This window comes from Salvelinus fontinalis, chromosome 5 (genome assembly GCF_029448725.1).
Source record: "Salvelinus fontinalis isolate EN_2023a chromosome 5, ASM2944872v1, whole genome shotgun sequence".
Classification (NCBI taxonomy): Eukaryota; Metazoa; Chordata; class Actinopteri; order Salmoniformes; family Salmonidae; genus Salvelinus; species Salvelinus fontinalis.
In genome coordinates, this window is record NC_074669.1 from 62279629 (window position 1) to 62306148 (window position 26520).

At 44.3% G+C, this 26520-nt stretch overlaps 1 long non-coding RNA gene across 1 annotated transcript; it reads right to left on the reverse strand.

The window, feature by feature from the left end:
• Nucleotides 1-9741: 9741 nt before the first annotated feature.
• LOC129856006 (uncharacterized) lies at nucleotides 9742-16101 on the reverse strand. The gene is made up of 2 exons (XR_008759590.1): nucleotides 15579-16101; nucleotides 9742-11473 (listed from the first exon to the last, which is right to left on the reverse strand). It is a non-coding gene; the product is annotated as an uncharacterized LOC129856006 (long non-coding RNA).
• Nucleotides 16102-26520: the final 10419 nt, after the last annotated feature.

Genomic DNA, 26520 nt, shown 5'->3' on the forward strand with positions numbered 1-26520 from the left:
GAGTGGAGGACTGTGGGAACTGACTGGAACCAGGAGGATGTAGCTGCAGTAGTGTGTAGACAGCTGGGTTGTGGCTCCACTGTTTCAGTACTTCCTGGAAACACCACTAGAGAGTTTTTAGTTCACTGTTCTGGGTCTGAGCGCGCACTGAGGGAGTGTAGAAGAATCTATTTTCTCCGTCCTGGACTCACAGTGATCTGCTCAGGTAATAACAAGATACACTATATGGCCAAAAGTATGTGGACATTAGTGGATTTGACTGTTTCAGCCACACCCATTGCTGACAGGTGTATAAAATTGAGCACACGCTGGTACAATCTTCATAGATTGGCAGTGGAATGAAGAGCTCAGTGACTTTTACCTTTTTTTGTCTTAGGGCAACAACGACTCAGCCGCAAATTGGCACAGACTCACAGAACGGATCCTCGAGCATAAAAATAGTCCTTTCAAAACTCACTGCTGAGTTCCACATACTTTTGTCCATGTATTATATCTCCTTCCTGGACTCACAGTGATCTGCTCAGGAAATATCAACATATTATAATTATATTCAACTGATTTCCTTCATTCATACAACTTCCTCTGCACCTCTCATGATGACTGTTTAACTTGTCAGTCTGCTTTACAAAATATATCACTCAGTCAAGTAGGAATCAAATACAACTTAAATATCCCAGAATGCATTTGTATTTGAGTGTTATCTCAGTGAACGTCTCTACTCACTACCACTGTCACATGTCATGTTATTGTCATATCTAAATGAGGAAAGTAGTTGAGGAGCTACGTTTTCTTTTTCTCTCCTCTTGTTCCAGATGTCCTGCTTAAGCCTGATATCAACATATGTTGTCTCAGTGACTGTAGGCCCACTACTCATGTTGCCCTGTGAGGGAGGGTGGCTAGCACTGTTACATGCTGATGTTATTGTCATATCTATAGGAAACTAGTTGAAGAGGTTTTTCTTCTTCTCTTTTATTGTTACAGATCTCCTGGTCCAGCCTGATATCTCCCTGACTGACTCAATGGGAGGGGTCTTCAGGGGCCACCAGGGGCCCGAGATGTTCAGGGGCTACAGCTTCACCATCACCTGCTCCACTCAGCCACAGTACCCAGGAGGCTCCTTCCTCCTCACGTTCACCGGCTCCAACAGAACCCAGACCCAGCCAGCTGTCAATCACTCTGCTGCCTTCCTCTTCCCTGCTGCAGATGACTCCCACCAAGGGAACTACAGCTGTGTTTATGACAATTATGTTTTCTCTCATAACTTCTCCTCTGAGAGTGAGCTCCTCTCCCTCACCATCACAGGTAACTGAACATGAACCAGACTCATAACTTTGTCATTGACAGATTTCCCACAGATCTATGTGATGATGATCAGTCCCCTCGTCAAAGGTGTTTCTGTTTGCAGCCTCTCCTCTGCCAGCCTTCATCATCAGACACGTTGTAGTGCTGCTGCTCCTACTGACAACCATCACCACCTCCTACCTGTACTACAAGGTAAAGACATTTACTCAGACGTTACAAGTCATTTAAACTAGAGGGAGAGGGTGAGGAGGAGAGGGAGGGAGAGAGAATGGAGATACTGGAGAGTAAATGTCTGACTGTTGGTGCTGTGTCTCCCTAGCCCACCAGGAGGCAGAAGAGAGTGAACAGGGTGAGCAGCATGGATCTTGATGTCAATGCCATGGAGATGGTCTCTCTGAGCTCCAGAGCTGAAGCTGGACCGGGAGAGGAGAGAGCAGCCCAGGGGACGGAGTAGGAGTAGAATGAAGCTGACCCTACATGCTGATCTTAGGTCAGTTTTGTGTTTTAAATCGATGGTCAGCAGTGGACTGGTGTTTAAAATGTGGTGACAAACCTGAAGTGGTTCTAATTTTAATAACAAGTTCAGAATTAGTTTATCTGTCTAGAACCTTGGAAGAAATCTAAAAGGAGTGACTGCAACCACCATTATTCCTTTTAGTTTGGTTTTTACCACCAGGGTAACATGGGGTTTTGGGTAACATGGGGTTCTGGTAACATGGGGTTCTGGTAACATGGGGTTTTGGGTAACATGGGGTTCTGGGTAACATGGGGTTTGGGTAACATGGGGTTTGGGGTAACATGGGGTTTTGGGTAACATGGGGTTTTGGGTAACATGGGGTTTTGGGTAACATGGGGTTCTGGGTAGCGTGGGGTTCTGGGTAAGTGTCTCTTAGATTCTTTATCTTATTTAGTGTCTCTTAGATTCTTTATCTTATTTAGTGTCTCTTAGATTCTTTATCTTTTTTAGTGTCTCTTAGATTCTTTATCTTATTTAGTGTCTCTTAGATTCTTTATCTTATTTAGTGTCTCTTAGATTCTTTATCTTATTTAGTGTCTCTTAGATTCTTTATCTTTTTTAGTGTCTCTTAGATTCTTTATCTTATTTAGTGTCTCTTAGATTCTTTATCTTATTTAGTGTCTCTTAGATTCTTTATCTTATTTAGTGTCTCTTAGATTCATTATCTTATTTAGTGTCTCTTAGATTCTTTATCTTATTTAGTGTCTCTTAGATTCTTTATCTTATTTAGTGTCTCTTAGATTCTTTATCTTATTTAGTGTCTCTTAGATTCTTTATCTTATTTAGTGTCTCTTAGATTCATTATCTTATTTAGTGTCTCTTAGATTCTTTATCTTATTTAGTGTCTCTTAGATTCTTTATCTTATTTAGTGTCTCTTAGATTCTTTATCTTATTTAGTGTCTCTTAGATTCTTTATCTTATTTAGTGTCTCTTAGATTCTTTATCTTATTTAGTGTCTCTTAGATTCATTATCTTATTTAGTGTCTCTTAGATTCTTTATCTTATTTAGTGTCTCTTAGATTCTTTATCTTATTTAGTGTCTCTTAGATTCATTATCTTATTTAGTGTCTCTTAGATTCTTTATCTTATTTAGTGTCTCTTAGATTCTTTATCTTATTTAGTGTCTCTTAGATTCTTTATCTTATTTAGTGTCTCTTAGATTCATTATCTTATTTAGTGTCTCTTAGATTCTTTATCTTGTAGTGTTTCCATTATTAGTCCAGGTATTATTATAATCATGTTCATTTTTTGTGTTTTGAAAAAGTAAATAAGAGGTAATTTTGGTTTGTTGTTGTTGTTTACCTCTCATGATGTTATTGATTATAAATGTTATGATATTGATTACGATGTAGATTATTGTTATGATGTTGTTAGTAGTATAGAGATAATTATGTTATTGATTATAATTGTTATGAGATTTATTATTATGTAGATTTTTGTTAAGTTGCTCTCTAAACTGCCATGTAATCAACTTTATGCTTTTAATAAAATCACTGTCTGTCAGTCTTGTGTGATTCCCCTCTTTGGACAGACTACAACATACAGTATGAATTAACTGAGATCAGTCTGTGTGATTCCCCTCTTGGACAGACTACAACATACAGTATGAATTAACTGAGATCAGTCTGTGTGATTCCCCTCTTGGACAGACTACAACATACAGTAAGAATTAACTGGTCATACATTTGGCAGGACGTTAGGAAGTGCATCTCCGTTTCCACCTCATTTTGTGGGCTGTGTGCACATAGCCTGTCTTCTCTTGATAGCCTGGTATCACCTGTATATAGTCCTGCTATTGTTATTTTACTGCTGCTCTTTAATTACTTGTTACTTTCATTTCTTATTCTTATCCATATCTTTTTAAACTGCATTGTTGGTTAGGGGCTCATAACTAATACAATTTGATTTGATTTGAGGTCTGCCTACGGCGGTCATTCTCAATAGCAAGACTATGCTCACTGAGTCTGTGTCAAAGCTTTCCTTAAGTTTGGGTCAGTCACAGTGGTCAGGTATTCTGCCACTGTGTACTCTCTGTTTAGGGCCAAATAACATTCTAGTTTGCTCTTTTTTTTGTTAATTCTTTCCAATGTGTCAAGTAATTATCTTTTTGTTTTCTCATGATTTGGTTGGGTCTAATATGTTTGCTGTCCTGGGGCTTTGTGGGGTCTGTTTGTTTTTGTGAACAGAGCCCTAGGTCCAGCTTGCTTAGGGGACTCTTCTGTCTGTCTGTCTGTCTCTCTCTCTCTCTCTCTCTCTCTCTCTCTATGTGTCTCTCTCTCTCTTTCTGTTTGTCTCTCTCTCTCTCTCTCACACACAGATGAGGGGCTAATAATAACACATGCTAATTCAAACAGTGAGAAAATACAAACAAACAGAAAGGGAGAAGATAAGACATCAATGTAGTTATTTATCCTCCACATAGACTATGATGTATTGTTGTCATGGTGTGTAGTTATTTATCCTCCACATAGACTATGATGTATTGTTGTCCTGGTGTGTAGTTATTTATCCTCCACATAGACAATGATGTATTGTTGTCCCGGTGTGTAGTTATTTATCCTCCACATAGACTATGATGTATTGTTGTCATGGTGTGTAGTTATTTATCCTCCACATAGACTATGATGTATTGTTGTCCTGGTGTGTAGTTATTTATCCTCCACATAGACAATGATGTATTGTTGTCCCGGTGTGTAGTTATTTATCCTCCACATAGACTATGATGTATTGTTGTCCTGGTGTGTAGTTATTTATCCTCCACATAGACTATGATGTATTGTTGTCCTGGTGTGTAGTTATTTATCCTCCACATAGACTATGATGTATTGTTGTCCTGGTGTGTAGTTATTTATCCTCCATAGACTATGATGTATTGTTGTCCTGGTGTGTAGTTATTTATCCTCCACAAAGACTATGATGTATTGTTGTCCTGGTGTGTAGTTATTTATCCTCCATAGACTATGATGTATTGTTGTCCTGGTGTGTAGTTATTTATCCTCCATAGACTATGATGTATTGTTGTCCTGGTGTGTAGTTATTTATCCTCCATAGACTATGATGTATTGTTGTCCTGGTGTGTAGTTATTTATCCTCCACATAGACTATGATGTATTGTTGTCCTGGTGTGTAGTTATTTATCCTCCATAGACTATGATGTATTGTTGTCCTGGTGTGTAGTTATTTATCCTCCACATAGACTATGATGTATTGTTGTCCTGGTGTGTAGTTATTTATCCTCCACATAGACTATGATGTATTGTTGTCCTGGTGTGTAGTTATTTATCCTCCACATAGACTATGATGTATTGTTGTCCTGGTGTGTAGTTATTTATCCTCCACATAGACTATGATGTATTGTTGTCCTGGTGTGTAGTTATTTATCCTCCATAGACTATGATGTATTGTTGTCCTGGTGTGTAGTTATTTATCCTCCACATAGACTATGATGTATTGTTGTCCTGGTGTGTAGTTATTTATCCTCCATAGACTATGATGTATTGTTGTCCTGGTGTTTAGTTATTTATCCTCTATAGACTATGATGTATTGTTGCCCTGGTGTGTGTAGTTATTTATCCTCCATAGACTATGATGTATTGTTGTCCTGGTGTGTAGTTATTTATCCTCCATAGACTATGATGTATTGTTGTCCTGGTGTGTAGTTATTTATCCTCTACATAGACTATGATGTATTGTTGTCCTGGTGTGTAGTTATTTATCCTCCATAGACTATGATGTATTGTTGTCCTGGTGTGTAGTTATTTATCCTCCATAGACTATGATGTATTGTTGTCCTGGTGTGTATTTATTTATCCTCCACATAGACTATGATGTATTGTTGTCCTGGTGTGTAGTTATTTATCCTCCATAGACTATGATGTATTGTTGTCCTGGTGTGTAGTTATTTATCCTCCACATAGACTATGATGTATTGTTGTCCTGGTGTGTAGTTATTTATCCTCCCTAGACTATGATGTATTGTTGTCCTGGTGTGTAGTTATTTATCCTCTATAGACTATGGTGTATTGTTGTCCTGGTGTGTAGTTATTTATCCTCCATAGACTATGATGTATTGTTGTCCTGGTGTGTAGTTATTTATCCTCCATAGACTATGATGTATTGTTGTCGTGTGTGTGTGTGTGTGTGTGTGTGTGTGTGTGTGTGTGTGTGTGTGTGTGTGTGTGTGTGTGTGTGTGTGTGTGTGTGTGTGTGTGTGTGTGTGTGTGTGTGTGTGTGTGTGTGTGTGTGTGTATGGTGATTGATGGTGATAGGTGGGTGTGCTGTGTGTGTAAATGCAAAGCCAACTACTCCATGTCTGATCAGGGTCCAGCAGTCACCCACCAACCCTGGAGAGATACAGTCACCCACCAACCCTGGAGAGATACAGTCACCCACCAACCCTGGAGAGATACAGTCACCCACCAACCCTGGAGAGATAGTCACCCACCAACCCTGGAGAGATACAGTCACCCACCAACCCTGGAGAGATACAGTCACCTACCAACCCTGGAGAGATACAGTCACCCACCAACCCTGGAGAGATACAGTCACCTACCAACCCTGGAGAGATACAGTCACCCACCAACCCTGGAGAGATACAGTCACCCACCAACCCTGGAGAGATACAGTCACCCACCAACCCTGGAGAGATACAGTCACCCACCAACCCTGGAGAGATACAGTCACCCACCAACCCTGGAGAGATAGTCACCCACCAACCCTGGAGAGATACAGTCACCCACCAACACTGGAGAGGTACAGTCACCCACCAACCCTGTAGAGATACAGTCACCCACCAACCCTGGAGAGATACAGTCACCCACCAACCCTGGAGAGATACAGTCACCCACCAACACTGGAGAGATAGTCACCCACCAACCCTGGAGAGATACAGTCACCCACCAACCCTGGAGAGATACAGTCACCCACCAACCCTGGAGAGATACAGTCACCCACCAACCCTGGAGAGATACAGTCACCCACCAACCCTGAAGAGATACAGTCACCCACCAACCCTGGAGAGATACAGTCACCCACCAACCCTGAAGAGATACAGGCTTTGCAGGATTTTGTTCCAGACCACCAGTGAAACGCCTGAAGTAAAATTGTCTAATCATTAAATGTTTGATGATATATTGACTGATTGGTATTTGTTGAAGTGGTGCTGGGCTGGGGAAACGTCTGCATACCTGGGCTGGGGAAACGTCTGCATACCTGGGCTGGGGAAACGTCTGCATACCTGGGCTGGGGAAACGTCTGCATACCTGGGCTGGGGAAACGTCTGCATACCTGGGCTGGGGAAACGTCTGCATACCTGGGCTGAATAATGGCCTGCTTAATATTGCATTATTTATACCAGCATTTCTTTTGAAAGTTTCCAAACGAAATACTGGTATGTTGAAAGCTGTTGTGTAGGTCAGTGGTGTAGTGGTGCCTGGAGAAGTGGGAACACAGTACTCTAATTTAGTAAAACATTTTCCAAACGGCCCAGAGAAGGAAAGGCACCCTGTGTGAAAAGCATGAGAAACAGTGATATACACTCTGAATGACCTAAAATGATGAATCCCATATTGGTCTTTCACAGTCAGGCCAACCCAAGCTGTACTGTTCAGTAGGATAATAGTAGACCAATCCAAGCTGTACTGTTCAGTAGGATAATAATAGACCAACCCAAGCTGTACTGGTCAGTAGGAAAATAGTTGACCAACCCAAGCTGTACTGTTCAGTAGGATAATAGTAGACCAACCCAAGCTGTACTGTTCAGTAGGATAATAGTTGACCAACCCAAGCTGTACTGTTCAGTAGGATAATAGTTGACCAACCCAAGCTGTACTGTTCAGTAGGATAATAGTAGACCAACCCAAGCTGTACTGTTCAGTAGGATACAAGTAGAACTATTATTGAAATAGAGAAACTGAGTAAGAAATTTACAGGTTTCAGAATTTCTCTCATTTTTTTCAGGTTTTCGTTCTCAAATACTATTTTATTAAACCTAAAAACAGTACAATTGTATGTTCTAAGTCCATAACAATGTTTAAACCACATCAGGAGACCACGTTTGAGGTTTGGGAAAAATCTAAGAAATTTAGATTTTTGAGAGTAGTTCCCCTTTAATTCAAGTGTGCAGGCATCTAGCACTATTGTTGGATTAGCAGTGTTTCTGTAGTACAGGCACCTAGCACTATTGTTGGATTAGCAGTGTTTCTGTAGTACAGGCACCTAGCACTATTGTTGGATTAGCAGTGTTTCTGTAGTACAGGCACCTAGCACTATTGTTGGATTAGCAGTGTTTCTATAGTACAGGCACCTAGCACTATTGTTGGATTAGCAGTGTTTCTGTAGTACAGACACCTAGCACTATTGTTGGATTAGCAGTGTTTCTGTAGTACAGGCACCAAGCACTATTGTTGGATTAGCAGTGTTTCTGTAGTACAGGCACCTAGCACTATTGTTGGATTAGCAGTGTTTCTGTAGTACAGGCACCTAGCACTATTGTTGGATTAGCAGTGTTTCTATAGTACAGACACCTAGCACTATTGTTGGATTAGCAGTGTTTATATAGTACAGGCACCTAGCACTATTGTTGAACTGGCAGTGTTTCTGTAGTACAGAAATCTTATGTTGATTTGACTCTGATGATAAAGAAATAGAAAATATTCCTGTAAAGGACTGTGTTAAATATTTAGGAATACATCTGTCAAAAAACCACAGTCAGACAACATATGAATTTCTCTCCTAAAATTAAGAAAACCAAAAATATATTTAATAATTGTCTACAAAGAGATCTTTCTATACTTGGGAGAGTACTTCTGTCCATGGCAGAGGGACTGTCTGGTTTTGTGTACCCCTCATCTCTGTTTGTAAATCCTGCTACTTGTAAAGAGATCAACAAGACCTTTCTTGACTTCATCTGGAAAAATAAGTCTCACAAACTGAAGAAGTCAGTCCTCTGTAATAAAAGAGCTGAAGAAGGTCTGGAAGTGTTGGACTTTGTGACATAAAAACACTTAAGATCAACTGGTTGACAAGATGTTTGATCAACACTGATTCAATATGGTATTTCATTCCAAATAATGTGTTTCATAAGGTGGGAGGTCTTCAATTTTTACTGAAATGTCATTATATTCCTGAAAGATTACCCGCTAAATTGGCTAGGTTTCACCAACAAGCTTTAAGGCCTGGAAAATATGTTTCCTACACAATTTTTCCCCACATAAAGCTCTTTTGTGGAATAATTCAGACATAACTGTAAGGAATAAGTCATTGTTCTACCCCAACTGGCATGAGAGGAATATTGACTTTGTTCTTGATGTTTTTGACAACAGAAGTAATATTCTCACATATGAACAATTTATAACATTGAAAGAGTTTCCAATTCCTTTCAGTGTTTATTTCTGTGATCAAAGCCGTTCCCAGTGGTCTAACTACACTCATGAAAACTCATCTTTGCTTTGGTAATGATCACAAAGTTTATCCAGAACTCAGATTGGAAGACGTGGGCTTACTTGAGAAATCTTGTTGTAATACATATATAAGACAAATTCTTCATTCACAAAACCAACTTCCACCGAGAGGAAAATGTTTCTGGAACATGCTTATTATTCCATTGTCTGGAAAAATGCCTGGTTAAGGCCTTACAAATATTGTATACCAAACAAAGTTAAGGAAGTGCAGTTTAAAATGTTACATAAGATACTGTATATCCATGTAATTCTATGATATCCAAATTTGTGGCTGTTGATGATATCTGCGTTTTCTGTGAAAAAAAGGTGAGAATCTGTCCCACTTGTTCTTTAATGTAAACTTGTGTCAGAATTTTGGGAAAACCTTGAAAAATACTTATTTACCATTATGAACACGACCAATGTTTTTGACATGAAAGATATAATATGTTACTATTGCAATGATAACAAGACCATTGAAATGATTGTTCATTTTTTTTTTTATTCTTGTTGCCAAATACTTTATACACAAACAAAAATTCCAAAATTCTATACCAAAATTACACATTTTTCTGATTGAATGTAACTATTTTATTAAAACATTAATCCTAGTGAATAACAACAACAATAACATCTTCCTGAATCATTATAGATTTTTTCAGAGTGATTACAACTACACTAGAATAGTTAATTATTTATATGTTTTGTCTGTTTTAGTATTTTCTTGTTAATACCTGTGTTCTGTTCTGTATGATGTAACAATGTAAATTGTAGATCTGCATTTTGAATAAAAAAATATATAAATCAAATCAAATCTAAAAAGAGGCACTTCTGCTGCGTCTCTTTCTGCTGACTGGAGTGGGCAACGCAGTTGAGGAACCAAAAGTTTATTTTCATTTATTTCATAAAAGTGTAATATTATATTAAGTCGTTCAAAGAGAAGCATGTGTTGATTGATTCGTGTTTAATGAGTGATAATTTAAAACAAACTTTAGACCCACTACATATTTACATTGAACCATAGTTCTGACATGGATCATTTTGACCCCAGAGCCATATCTTTTATCAGAGCCAAAATGTAGTTATTCCATTTTTCATGACTTTGTCAATCAACTTGTTCTTAATACATCTAAATCATGGTTTAGTGTTTCTGTATCAATATGGACTTTTAACAAATTCAAATCCTTTGTATTCCTACTACAATGTTAAAATATTCTACATTGTGACATTTCATTGATATCATGAAACAACTACTTCATGTATGTATTTTCTGATGTTTGATCAGAGATCTTTTATCAGAGTATCTCTTGTGACATTGATCACAGCTATGAGATTTCTCTCCTGTGTGTGTTCTCTGGTGTATAGTCAGATAGCTAGATGTAGTAAAACTCTTCCCACATTGACCACAGCTATAAGATTTCTCTCCTGTGTGTGTTCTCTGGTGTACAATCAGATGGCTAGATGTAACAAATCTCTTCCCACATTGATCACAGCTATAAGGTTTCACTCCTGTGTGTGCTCTCAGATGTACTATCAGCCAGCTTGAGTGATTAAACCTCTTCCCACATTGAGTACAATTAAAAGGTTTCTCTACTATGTGTATTTTCTTTTGTGATTTTAAATCTGTTGAACTAACAAAACTCTTTCCACAGTCTGAGCAGTGGTAAGGTTTCTCTCAGGTGTGTACTCTCAGATGTACTATCAGGCAGCTTGAGTGAGTAAAATTTTTCCCACATTGATCACAGCTATAAGGTTTCTCTCCAGTGTGTGCTCTCAGATGTACTATCAGGCAGCTTGAGTGAGTAAAATTTTTCCCACATTGATCACAGCTATAAGGTTTCTCTCCAGTGTGTGCTCTCAGATGTACTATCAGGCAGCTTGAGTGAGTAAAAATTTTCCCACATTGATCACAGCTATAAGGTTTCTCTCCAGTGTGAATTCTCATGTGTACTTTTAGTGATTCTGATCTTAAGTAACTCTTCCCACAATCAAAACAGTGGTGAGATTTCTCTCCTGTGGGTACTCGCTGGTGTATTTTAAGTTCTGATGAAGATTTGCAACCTTTCCCACAGTCAGAGCAGTGAGATTTCTTCCCTGTGGGTCTCCTCTGGTGTTTCTTGAGGTGATATGGTCGGGAGAGAGTCTTCTCTGCCTCGTTAGCATCATGATGTTGTTGAGGCTCCCCAGAGGATACACGATAGTCACGTCTCTCTCCTGTGTGAACAACAGGTCAGACAGATGGTTAAAGGCCCACAACAGCAGAAATCCACTGTAAAAGGTGATGCCAACAGCATAGCCATGATGTTGTACAACAATTGACGTCTGTAATGAATGTTAAAATTACTTGACAATTGTCTTAAGACAGTCAAGTGAGCAACAATAGTCATATTTAGTCTTGTTTTCACATTAGTAGTAACATCGATGATTTTAGGCTAGAAAAAAGTAAAAGTTGTTGAAATCCTAAGCAGTGTGCCAGATGACTTTTGGTCTCCAATATAGGCCCCTTTCTGTGTTTTCTAAAATTGCGACAAGGGCGATGCACATGCAATTTGGTTGCAGAAACACCTCCCTGATAATGCAGAAACCACTAGTTATGGATGTTGTATATCTGCCTGGAGCAAAAAAGGTGAGCAAAGATTTTAGTTTTTCCACAATGTATTCTGAATATGACAACACACTATCAGTGCAAGATCAGGAGTGCTTCTCAAGGAAACTCACATTAAGCTCTGTGTCTATTCACTAATTCACCACCGTGGGGGAAAACTCAGGGGAGTTCTCATAGGCTGACAGCAAATATAGCCTCCATTTCCAGGTTGCTTATGAGTGCATTTCACACTACTTTGGATTATAATTGTAAGGTTCATTTGAATGTCCTGATTAATATAATGTTTATGTTTTTGTCGAAAATGTACTACTTTGTATTTAAAAACCACTTCAACCAGTAAAATGTTCTTTGGCTATTATTCTAAAATGGATGACTTTTTTTTTTAAATGATCTATCTTCAGACAATACCCCATAATGACATCACAATACCCCATAATGACATCACACCAAAATAGTACCCCATAACAGTGAATAAAGTTTAGAAATGCTTGCTTACCAGGGAACTTTTGGCTAAACCAACTATATCATACTACGACCAATAAGCATACTACAAACTCAATGTACGTCACAAATAGTACAGTTAGTATGAGTATTCCAACACAGCTCAGGTCTCTGGGCTGCCATTTTGTTTCTGTTTAAAACCTAGGTTGCCCCTTTAAAAAAGCCACACAACAAACAACCAATCTGCAGTTGAAACAATAACAAAGCTGTCATTATTTTTTTACTCCAATGTTTAGAAACAAATGTCAGATTTCCCCTTTAACACCCCACACATCACTCCCACAACTGCCTCTGTTTTTAACACAGTAACGGTACCTAAAGTTGAAGTCGAAAGTTTACATACTCCTTAGCCAAATACATTTAATCTCATCACAATTCCTGACATTTAATCCTAGTAAAAATTCCCTGTTTTAGGTCAGTTAGGATCACCACTTTATTTTAAGAATGTGAAATGTCAAAATAATGGTAGAGAGAATGATTTATTTCAGCTTTTATGTCATCAAATTCCCAGTGGGTCAGAAGTTTACATACACTCAATTAGTATTTGGTAGCATTGCCTTTAAATTGTTTAACTTGGGGCAAACGTTTCGGGTAGCCTTCCACAAGCTTCCCACAATAAGTTGGGTGCATTTTGGCCCATTCCTCCTGACAGAGCTGGTGTAACTGTGTCAGGTTTGTAGGCCTCCTTGCTCGCACACGCTTTTTCAGTTCTGCCCACACATTTTCTATACGATTGAGGTCAGGGCTTTGTGATGGCCACTCCAATACCTTGACTTTGTTGTCCTTAAGCCATTTTGCCACAACTTTGGAAGTATGCTTGGGGTCATTGTCCATTTGGAAGACCCATTTGGACCAAGCTTTAACTTCCTGACTGATGTCTTGAGATTTTGCTTCAATATATCCACATAATTTCCCCTCCTCATGATGCCATCTAATTTGTGAAGTGCACTAGTCTCTCCTGCAGCAAAACACCCCCACAAACATGATGCTGCCACCGCCATGCTTCACGGTTGGGATGGTGAGCTTTGGCTTGCAAGCCTCCCCTTTTTCTTCCAAACATAACGATGGTCATTATGGCCAAACAGTTCTATATTTGTTTCATCAGACCAGAGGACTTTTCTCCAAAAAGTACAATTCACTGATGTGGCCATCAACCTCCTCCTTCACATCTGACTCCTGATGATCAACCTCCTCCTTCACATCTGACTCCTGATGATCAACCTCCTCCTCCTTCACATCTGACTCCTGATGATCAACCTCCTCCTTCACATCTGACTCCTGATGATCAACCTCCTCCTTCACATCTGACTCCTGATGATCAACCTCCTCCTTCACATCTGACTCCTGATGATCAACCTCCTCCTTCACATCTGACTCCTGATGATCAATCTCCTCCTTCACATCTGACTCCTGATGATCAACCTCCTCCTTCACATCTGACTCCTGATGATCAACCTCCTCCTTCACATCTGACTCCTGATGATCAACCTCCTCCTTCACATCTGACTCCTGATGATCAACCTCCTCCTTCACATCTGACTCCTGATGATCAACCTCCTCCTTCACATCTGACTCCTGATGATCAACCACCTCCTTCACATCTGACTCCTGGTGATCAACCTCCTCCTTCACGTCTGACTCCTGATGATCAACCTCCTCCTTCACATCTGACTCCTAATGATCAACCTCCTCCTTCACATCTGACTCCTGGTGATCAACCTCCTCCTTCACATCTGACTCCTGATGATCAACCTCCTCCTTCACATCTGACTCCTGATGATCAACCTCCTCCTTCACATCTGACTCCAGTGATCAATCCAGAGAGTCTTCTTTTTGGGGGGGAATCCCGATGGACGTCATCGAATAGGCCGTCATCACGACCACCACCCACAAGTTAATTGTCATTCGGGTTATCAATAGGAAGAGCATCAGCAATATGTCCTGTCTGGTAACTTGTCTCGTTCAATGGATTTACATTAGCAGGTGCACAGGGAGAAACACCATTAAAAAAACTCAGTCGATCTCAAACTGTGGAAAAACTTTTGGAAGTCTTTATCAAAGTCTGTGGCCTGTGATGTTGGGACAAATGATAGTCCCTTATTATACAAGCGACAAAGTTCACAAATTCTACAGCACAACGGCAGAGTCATGGAGACTTTTGACTGGTACTATTATTTTCTCATGCAATTACAGTAGGTTGTACCCAATTGGTTTTCTCTCTAGGTCGTGTCAGTAGGTTACAGTAGGTTGTACCCAATTGGTTGTTTCTCTAGGTCATGTCAGTAGGTTACAGTAGGTTGTACCCAATTGGTTTTCTCTCTAGGTCATGTCAGTAGGTTACAGTAGGTTGTACCCAATTGGTTTTCTCTCTAGGTCATGTCAGTAGGTTACAGTAGGTTGTACCCAATTGGTTTTCTCTCTAGGTCGTGTCAGTAGGTTACAGTAGGTTGTACCCAATTGGTTTTCTCTCTAGGTCATGCCAGTTGGTTACAGTAGGTTGCACCCAATTGGTTCTCTTTCTAGTGGAAACAATTATCAACCCAATGTGGAAAGTGTTGAATTTGGTCAACAACAAAATGAATGGCTTATTTGCTACGTGAGGTTTACTTGATCTAACAGAAGTGTCGTAATTCTTAAATTGTTGTGGACACGTGACATACCGACAACTTTGATAAAAAACACTATAGAAGTTGTCTCCAGATCGCTATGCATATTCATGCTAGTAGCTTAGTAACTCTCTCCATTGAATACAGGCGGTTGACGACAACAACCCTCATAGAATATAAACAATAGATTACAATAATAATAAGATCCACCAATCCAAAGAAAGGATAGGCGGGAGCTAGACAACCCACAGTGCTGCTTTGTGGACAACGACTCCGCTTGTTAGGGCAGAGACTTATTGTCAGTATATCCATTATCGTTGGTGTAGCCAACCAAACTCTCGCAAGGCACTATTGGGGGGCACTGTGTGTAGTAAATCATAACTACATTAAAATCACTACATGCCGTGGCCCCCAGATAGACCTTTCTCAAATATATATGTGAAGTCACTTTTTGGAAACGGAACGGAGAAAACAAGGGGAAGCTTGCTCTCTACGTCGTCTGATTCTAGACATATCAGTCATCATCCCAGGACCCTCCCTTGATGAGGTATTGACGAGCCAACTCCGAATATCCAAAGTGGAAAACCCAATTTAAGGCGGTACTTACTGATGTAAATCAGATCTCCTACCTCCACCTCTTCATCTTTCAATGTGACAGAAATCTCCCCTTCCTTCTTCACGTCAAAACCGGCATCCTCTTTCTCATCCTCCTCTTTCACTGTAACGTCTTCCTCTTTCACTGTAACAGCCTCGCCCTCAATTTATTTTAACTGTGACATCCTCCTCTTCCTTCTCCTCTTTCACTACAATGTTCAGCCCCAGAGCTTCTTTCTCCGTCCAGCAGATCTCTTCTTTAGCAGGAGGGGAGAAGCTTAGTGAGCTCATGTTCGGGGATGTTAGCTAGCTATCATTAGCGACTAAGCTAGTGCTAATTTATCCAGCCAGCTACTATATCTGACTAATAAAAAATAACGTCATATTAAATTAAATAGATTAACAAGTAGATACGATAGAAGTGTGTCTAAAGCACAGCAGCTAATATACACCGAAAGCGTAAAAACAGCTAGAATCTTTCGGCTACGTTGGCTAGCAAGCTACCGAGGTGGTTGACTTGTTGTTTTTGAAGAACCGTCCACTACATTATACGTCACGATAGCGGCATCGCCTGAACGACACAAATCGCCGTCTGCTGACTGGAGTGGGAAACGCAGTTGAGGAAAATATTATTTTAAATGGATTTCATTAAATAATACTATTATATTGAGACATACAAAGACAGGAATGTGTTGATTGATTAGTGCGAATACATTTTATTTTACTACAGCACATTTAAGGCAGTTTCATTAAGTCAAACTAAATCTAAATAAGTAGCCAGCTACTGTCAGTCTATACTGCTGTTAGACATTGAGTTTGATTCAGACCCTGTCAGTGTGCCAGGTGGACATTGGGTTTGATTCAGACCCTGTCAGTGTGCCAGGTGGACATTGGGTTTGATTCAGACCCTGTCAGTGTGCCAGGTGGTCATTGGGTTTGATTCAGACCCTGTCAGTGTGCCAGGTGGACATTGGGTTTGATTCAGACCCTGTCAGTGTGCCAGGTAGACATTGGGTTTGATTCAGACCCTGTCAGTGTGCCAGGTGGACATTGGGTTTGATTCAGACCCTGCCAGTGTGCCAGGTGGACATTGTGTTTGATTCAGACCCTGTCAGTGTGCCAGGTAGACATTGGGTTTGATTCAGACCCTGCCAGCATGGCCAGAAATGTATTCCAAGGTCAGTAACTTATAACCACTGAATCACCGCAGACCTTTCATGACTAAAAACACCTAAGTATTAGATTTACTGCATCAGCAAATCTAATTTTGTCACTGCACAAGACACCATTCACAATGATGGCTGAGGTACGTGTAAAACATGAAAAATTATTTCCTCATTTTAAAAAATGTCCCGCTCCTTTAAAACGTATTTGTAATGCCAAGGCTTTAGCTCAGTGGGCTGTTCCATTGTTGAGGAAAGCAGGGGGAGTGTTGTGAGTAACAGAACTGCCTGAGATGTAGGGGAAGGGAAGCTGTTCCATCGTTGAGGAAAGCAGGGGGAGTGTTGTGAGTAACAGAACTGCCTGAGATGTAGGGGAAGGGAAGCTGTTCCATTGTTGAGGAAAGCAGGGGGGTGTTGTGAGTAACAGAACTGCCTGAGATGTAGGGGAAGGGAAGCTGTTCCATTGTTGAGGAAAGCAGGGGGAGTGTTCTGGAAGCTGCTCACTGATTGGCTGTAGGTACAAGGGTCCCTCCAAAAATCTATCACTAATAGGCCAAGCCTCCACAGACCCTGTCTTGTACTGACAAACAAATCATTTGACGTTCAAATACGTCATTTTAAATCCAGCTGGGCCTTTTAACACAGACAGTTGTTCCTGCTGTAGATGTTATGCCTTTGTACAGATCTAGGATCAGTTCATTTTATATGTTCTCTAACACAGACAGTTGTTCCTGCTGAAAATGTTATGCCTTTGCACAGATCTAGGACCAGTTCACCTCCACAATGCATATACAGTACCGGTCAATTGTTTGGACACACCTACAAATTCAATGTTTTTTCTTTATTTTAACTATTGTCTACATTGTACAGATCTAGGATCAGTTTTAACTATTGTCTACATTGTAGAATAATAGTGGAGACATTGAAACTATGAAATAACACATATGGAATCATGTAGTAACCAAACAAGTGGCAGTAGAATGGCTTTACTGAAGATCTCAGTAACTTTCAACGTGGCACCGTCAGAGGATGGCACCTTTCCAACAAGTCAGTTTGTCAAGTTTCTGACCTGCTAGAGCTTCCCCGGTCAACTGTAAGGGCTGTTACTGAGAAGTGGAAACATCTAGGACCAAAAACGAGTCAGCCAAGAAGTAGTGGGCCACACAAGTTCACAGAACGGGACCGTCGAGTGCTGAAGCGTGTAACGTGTAAAAATCATCTGTACTTGGTTGCAACACTCACTAACAAGTTCCAAACTGCTTCTGGAAGCAACATCAGCACAAGAAACTGTTTGTCAGGAGCTTCATGAAATGGGTTTCCAGGGCCGAGCAGCTGCATACAAGCCTAAGATCACCATGTGCAATGCCAAGTGTAGGCTTAAGTGGTGTAAAGCTAGCTGCCATTGGACTCTGGAGCAGTGGAAACGTATTCTCTGGAGTGATGAATCATGCTTCACCTTCTAGCAATCCGACGGACTAATCTGGGTTTGGCGGATGCCAGGAGAACGCTACTTGCCCCAATGCATTGTGCCAACTGTAAAGTTTGGTGGAGGAGGAATAATGGTCTGGGGTTGTTTTTCATGGTTCGGGCCCCTTTGTTTCAGTTAAGGGAAATCTTAACCCTACAGCATTCAATGACATTCTAGAAGATTCTGTGCTTCCAACTTTGTGGCAAAAGTTTGGGGAAGGTCCTTTCCTGTTTCAGCATGACAATGCCCCGTGCGATAAAGCGAGTTCTATACATCAATGGTTAGTCGAGATTGGTGTGGAAGAACTTCACAAAGCCCTGACCTCAACAACGTCGAACGCCTTTGGGATGAAGTGGAACGCCGACTGTGAACCAGGCCTGATCGCCCAACATCAGTGCCCGACCTCACTAATGCTCTTGTGGCTGAATGGAAGCAAGTCACTGCAGCAATGTTCCAACATCTAGTGGAAAGCCTTCCCAGAAGAGTGGAGGCTGTTATAGCAGCAATGTTCCAACATCTAGTGGAAAGCCTTCCCAGAAGAGTGGAGGCTGTTATAGCAGCAATGTTCCAACATCTAGTGGAAAGCCTTCCCAGAAGAGTGGAGGCTGTTTAGCAGCAATGTTCCAACATCTAGTGGAAAGCCTTCCCAGAAGAGTGGAGGCTGTTATAGCAGCAATGTTCCAACATCTAGTGGAAAACATTCCCAGAAGAGTGGAGGCTGTTATAGCAGCAATGTTTCAACATCTAGTGGAAAACCTTCCCAGAAGAGTGGAGGCTGTTATAGCAGCAACGGGGGACCAACTCCATGCAAATGCCCATGATTTTGGAATGAGATGTTTGACGAGCAGGTGTCCACATACTTTTGTTGATTTAGTGTATATACTGCAGACAGACAGACAGACAGACAGACAGACAGACAGACAGACAGACAGACAGACAGACAGACAGACAGACAGACAGACAGAACTACTAGACACCCCTCCACTCTCTCCCTGAGTCCAGGCCCCAGACAGACAGACAGAACTACTAGTCACCCCTCCACTCTCTCCCTGAGTCCAGGCCCCAGACAGACAGACAGACAGAACTACTAGTCACCCCTCCACTCTCTCCCTGAGTCCAGGCCCCAGACAGACAGAACAGCAACACCGTCAGAACTATAGCAGTCTTCATTCTGAAATGACTCTGGTCTTCTTCAGAAGTAGTGCAGTAGTCTACAGGGTTCAGAACTCACCTTTTTAAACACTTCTTATCACTCATATCATGAGGTTTCACATGTGTTTGGTTACATAGTGTCCAATGTTCGTCTGAGTGATAAAACAGCAAACATTAAGAGTGTTTACTTATCAGACCCACATATATAATAAATATACTATAATATACTATATTCACATGCTTTTAGTACTCACACATGAATCATATCCTGTATGCAGGTCATGTGTTGTTTTGAGCCAGCAGTAAAAACACACTGAGAGGACAGTTCCTCTTATGGCCACTAGGTGATAATCTGGTGTCAGACGCAGGACTGTAGACTAGAAAGAAGCATTGCCCCAATTATCTCTCCTTCCTCCTAAAGTGTGCACTTGTTCACTTCCCTTCACTGAAATGACTGGTACACTAAATATGGTGGAAACGCCCACTTGATAACAGAAGGTAGAGTCCTCTGAGTGGAACGGTGGGAGACAAACAGTACCTCCTCTCCCATTCTCCCCTCTACTCTTCTCTCTCTCCTCCTCTCCCCTCTCCTCTACTCTCCCGCTCTCCCTCCCCTCCTCTCCTCTGATCTTCTCCCACCTCTCCTCTTCTCTTCTCTCCCTCTCCTATTCTCCCTTCTCTCTTCTTCTCCCCCTGTCCTCTTCTCCCGCTCTCTTCCCCCCTCCCCTCTCCTATTCTCCCCTCTTCTCTTCACCCCCTCGCCTCTCCTATTCTACTCCTTCTACTCTCCTCCTCTCCCCCTCTCCTTTTCTCTTCTCCCCCCTCTCTTCCCCTCTCCCCTTCTCCTCTTCTCTTCTCCCCCCTCTCCTCTCCTCTTCTCTACCCCTATGCTCTCCTCTTCACTCCCCTCCACTCTTCTCTTCTCCTCTTCTTCCATCTCTCCTCTTCTCCCCCCTCTCCTCTCCTCTTCTCTCCCCTCTCCTCTCCTCTTCTCTCCCCTCTCCTCTTCTCCCCCCTCTCCTCTCCTCTTCTCTCCCCTCTCCTCTCCTCTTCTCTCCCCTCTCCTCTTCTCCTCCCTCTCCTCTTCTCCCACTTTCCCCTTCTTCTACCTCCCCTTACTTTATATAATATAAATTAAAGGATGGGAGGGAGAGAGAGGTGGGAGGGGAAGGGAAATAGGGTAGAGAGGGAGGAGGGTAGAGAGAGAATATATTTTTATCACTGACTTCTCACCGGTGATGTCTTCATAACCAGTAACCTGTTCCTCTCTTGTCCCAGCCCAGCCTGACCCTGACATATAGCATCAGGCCTGTTGAGCTGACTTGGGTAACAGACCTCTAGCTTCTACACCACATCCCCCCTTCTCCTGCTCTAACATGAGACCTCATCAGTACTCATTTTGGGTGCTGGTACTGTTTATATTGAGGTGCTGGAACATTAAGCCAATATTCTATAAGAGGTGAACTCACGCAGTAGAAAGTTAGAGGTGATATTACAGGACACACTATGTGAAACGTTGCTGCTCTGTCAGCAGTTTCCTGCTGAGTTTTTCTAATGTCAGTGTTTCCTGTAGGTAGGTGTGTTTAACTGATCTTATCTAATCTTATCTGCTTAAAGGTTTGTCACGTCATAGAAGTCAGGAAGTAATGAGAAGTCATCTAGCCGAGCAGTATTTCTCAGGAGGGGGAGGGAGAGGTGAGAGAGAGAGAGAGAAAGATAGAGAGTGATAGATAGAGAGAGAGGGAGAGAGGGAGAGAGAAAGAGAGGACTTACTGACAGACTGGGTTGTGAGAAGGAGACAAAGGAGGAGGATGAGAGATGGGAGAGAGAAACTCAGCAAAAAAATAAATGCCCCTTTTTCACGACCCTGTCTTTCAAAGATAATTCGTAAAAACCGAAATAACTACACAGATCTTCATTGTAAATGGTTTAAACACTGTTTCCATGCTTGTTCAATGAACCATAAACAATTAATGAACATGCACCTATGTAACGGTCTTTAAGACACTAACAGCTTACAGATGGTAGGCAATTAAGGTCACAGTTATGAAAACTTAGGACACTAAAGAGGCCTTTCAACTGACTGTGAAAAACACCAAAAGAAAGATGCCCAGGGTCCCTGCTCATCTTCCTGAACGTCCCTTAGGCATTCTGCAAGGAGGCATGAGGACTGCAGATGTGGCCATGGCAATAAATTGCAATGTCCGTACTGTGAGACGCCTAAGACAGCGCTGCAGGGAGACAGGACGGACAGCTGATCGTCCTCGCAGTGGCAGACCACGTGTAACAACACCTGCACAGGATCGGTACATCCCAACATCACACCTGCGGGACAAGTACAGGATGGCAACAACAACTGCCCGAGTTACACCAGGAACGCACAATCCCTCCATCAGTGCTCAGACTGTCCGCAATAGGCTGAGAGAGGCTGGACTGAGGGCTTGTAGGCCTGTTGTAACGCAGGTCCTCACCAGACATCATTGGCAACAACGTCGCCTTTGGGCACAAACCCACCGTCGCTGGACCAGACAGGACTGGCAACAACGTCGCCTACAGACACAAACCCACCGTCGCTGAACCAGACAGGACCGGCAACAATGTCGCCTATAGGCACAAACCCACCGTTGCTGAACCAGACAGGACTGGCAACAACGTCGCCTATAGGCACAAACCCACCGTCGCTGAACCAGACAGGACTGGCAACAACGTCGCCTATAGGCACAAACCCACCGTCGCTGGACCAGACAGGACTGGCAACAACGTCGCCTACAGACACAAACCCACCGTCGCTGGACCAGACAGGACTGGCAACAACGTCGCCTATAGGCACAAACTCACCGTCGCTGTACCAGACAGGACTGGCAACATCGTCGCCTATAGGCACAAACCCACCGTCGCTGAACCAGACAGGACCGGCAACAACGTCGCCTATAGGCACAAACCCACCGTCGCTGAACCAGACAGGACTGGCAACAACGTCGCCTACAGGCACAAACCCACCGTCGCTGGACCAGACAGGACTGGCAACAACGTCGCCTACAGGCACAAACCCACCGTCGCTGGACCAGACAGGACCGGCAACAACGTCGCCTATAGGCACAAACCCACCGTCGCTGGACCAGACAGGACCGGCAACAACGTCGCCTATAGGCACAAACCCACCGTTGCTGAACCAGACAGGACTGGCAACAACGTCGCCTATAGGCACAAACCCACCGTCGCTGGACCAGACAGGACTGGCAACAACGTCGCCTACAGACACAAACCCACCGTCGCTGGACCAGACAGGACTGGCAACAACGTCGCCTATAGGCACAAACCCACCGTCGCTGGACCAGACATCACCGGCAACAACGTCGCCTACAGACACAAACCCACCGTCGCTGGACCAGACAGGACTGGCAACAAGGTCGCCTATAGGCACAAACCCACCGTCGCTGGACCAGACAGGACTGGCAACAACGTCGCCTATAGGCACAAACCCACCGTCGCTGGACCAGACAGGACCGGCAACAACGTCGCCTATAGGCACAAACCCACCGTTGCTGAACCAGACAGGACTGGCAACAACGTCGCCTACAGACACAAACCCACCGTCGCTGGACCAGACAGGACTGGCAACAACGTCGCCTATAGGCACAAACCCACCGTCGCTGGACCAGACAGGACCGGCAACAACGTCGCCTATAGGCACAAACCCACCGTCGCTGGACCAGACAGGACCGGCAACAACGTCGCCTATAGGCACAAACCCACCGTCGCTGGACCAGACAGGACTGGCAACAACGTCGCCTACAGACACAAACCCACCGTCGCTGGACCAGACAGGACTGGCAACAACGTCGCCTATAGGCACAAACCCACCGTCGCTGGACCAGACATCACCGGCAACAACGTCGCCTACAGACACAAACCCACCGTCGCTGGAGCAGACAGGACTGGCAACAACGTCGCCTATAGGCACAAACCCACCGTCGCTGGACCAGACATCACCGGCAACAACGTCGCCTACAGACACAAACCCACCGTCGCTGGACCAGACAGGACTGGCAACAAGGTCGCCTATAGGCACAAACCCACCGTCGCTGGACCAGACAGGACTGGCAACAACGTCGCCTATAGGCACAAACCCACCGTTGCTGAACCAGACAGGACTGGCAACAACGTCGCCTATAGGCACAAACCCACCGTCGCTGAACCAGACAGGACCGGCAACAACGTCGCCTACAGACACAAACCCACCGTCGCTGGACCAGACAGGACTGGCAACAACGTCGCCTACAGGCACAAACCCACCGTTGCTGAACCAGACAGGAATTGGCAACAACGTCGCCTATAGGCACAAACCCACCGTCGCTGGACCAGACAGGACTGGCAACAACGTCGCCTACAGGCACAAACCCACCGTCGCTGGACCAGACAGGACTGGCAACAACGTCGCCTATAGGCACAAACCCACCGTCGCTGTACCAGACAGGACTGGCAACAACGTCGCCTACAGGCACAAACCCACCGTCGCTGAACCAGACAGGACCGGCAACAACGTCGCCTATAGGCACAAACCCACCGTCGCTGTACCAGACAGGACTGGCAACAACGTCGCCTACAGGCACAAACCCACCGTCGCTGAACCAGACAGGACCGGCAACAACGTCGCCTATAGGCACAAACCCACCGTCGCTGAACCAGACATCACCGGCAACAACGTCGCCTACAGGCACAAACCCACCGTCGCTGAACCAGACAGGACCGGCAACAACGACGCCTATAGGTACAAACCCACCGTCGCTGAACCAGACATCACCGGCAACAACGTCGCCTATAGGCACAAACCCACCGTCGCTGGACCAGACAGGACCGGCAACAACGTCGCCTACAGGCACAAACCCACCGTCGCTGAACCAGACAGGACCGGCAACAACGTCGCCTATAGGCACAAACCCACCGTCGCTGAACCAGACAGGACTGGCAACAACGTCGCCTACAGACACAAACCCACCGTCGCTGGAGCAGACAGGACTGGCAACAACGTCGCCTATAGGCACAAACCCACCGTCGCTGAACCAGACATCACCGGCAACAACGTCGCCTATAGGCACAAACCCACCGTCGCTGGACCAGACAGGACTGGCAACAACGTCGCCTATAGGCACAAACCCACCGTCGCTGAACCAGACATCACCGGCAACAACGTCGCCTATAGGCACAAACCCACCGTCGCTGAACCAGACAGGACCGGCAACAACGTCGCCTACAGGCACAAACCCACCGTCGCTGAACCAGACAGGACTGGCAACAACGTCGCCTATAGGCACAAACCCACCGTCTCTGAACCAGACAGGACCGGCAACAACGTCGCCTATAGGCACAAACCCACCGTCGCTGAACCAGACAGGACTGGCAACAACATCGCCTATAGGCACAAACCCACCGTCGCTGAACCAGACAGGACTGGCAACAACATCGCCTATAGGCACAAACCCACCGTCGCTGGAGCAGACAGGACTGGCAACAACGTCGCCTATAGGCACAAACCCACCGTCGCTGAACCAGACAGGACTGGCAACAACATCGCCTATAGGCACAAACCCACCGTCGCTGGAGCAGACAGGACTGGCAACAACGTTGCCTATAGGCACAAACCCACCGTCGCTGAACCAGACAGGACTGGCAACAACGTCGCCTACAGACACAAACCCACCGTCGCTGAACCAGACATCACCGGCAACAACGTCGCCTATAGGCACAAACCCACCGTCGCTGAACCAGACAGGACTGGCAACAACGTCGCCTACAGGCACAAACCCACCGTCGCTGAACCAGACATCACCGGCAACAACGTCGCCTACAGGCACAAACCCACCGTCGCTGAACCAGACATCACCGGCAACAACGTCGCCTATAGGCACAAACCCACCATCGCTGAACCAGACATCACCGGCAACAACGTCGCCTACAGACACAAACCCACCGTCGCTGGACCAGACAGGACTGGCAACAACGTCGCCTATAGGCACAAACCCACCGTCGCTGGACCAGACAGGACTGGCAACAACGTCGCCTATAGGCACAAACCCACCGTCGCTGAACCAGACAGGACTGGCAACAACGTCGCCTACAGGCACAAACCCACCGTCGCTGAACCAGACATCACCGGCAACAACGTCGCCTACAGGCACAAACCCACCGTCGCTGGACCAGACAGGACTGGCAACAACGTCGCCTATAGGCACAAACCCACCGTCGCTGGACCAGACAGGACTGGCAACAACGTCGCCTACAGACACAAACCCACCGTCGCTGGACCAGACAGGACTGGCAACAACGTCGCCTACAGACACAAACCCACCGTCGCTGGACCAGACAGGACTGGCAACAACGTCGCCTATAGGCACAAACCCACCGTCGCTGAACCAGACAGGACTGGCAACAACATCGCCTATAGGCACAAACCCACCGTCGCTGAACCAGACAGGACTGGCAACAACATCGCCTATAGGCACAAACCCACCGTCGCTGAACCAGACAGGACTGGCAACAACGTCGCCTACAGACACAAACCCACCGTCGCTGAACCAGACAGGACTGGCAACAACGTCGCCTATAGGCATAAACCCACCGTCGCTGGACCAGACAGGACTGGCAACAACGTCGCCTACAGGCACAAACCCACCGTCGCTGAACCAGACAGGACTGGCAACAACGTCGCCTATAGGCACAAACCCACCGTTGCTGAACCAGACAGGACTGGCAACAACGTCGCCTATAGGCACAAACCCACCGTCGCTGAACCAGACAGGACCGGCAACAACGTCGCCTATAGGCACAAACCCACCGTCGCTGGACCAGACAGGACTGGCAACAACGTCGCCTACAGACACAAACCCACCGTCGCTGGACCAGACAGGACTGGCAAAAGTCCTCGTTTTGTCTCACATTTCTTTTTTTGCTGAGTTTAGTTCTTACTGAGAGACTTGGTCGGTAGAAGGAGACGGGAGGAGGGAGAGAGAGATGAGAAAGAGAGATAGGACTTATTGACAGACTGGGTTGGTAGAAGGAGACAGGGGGGGAGGGAGAGAGAGATGAGAGAGAGAGATAGGACTTATTGACAGACTGGGTTGGTAGAAGGAGACAGCGGAGGAGGGAGAGAGATGAGAGAGAGAGAGATATGA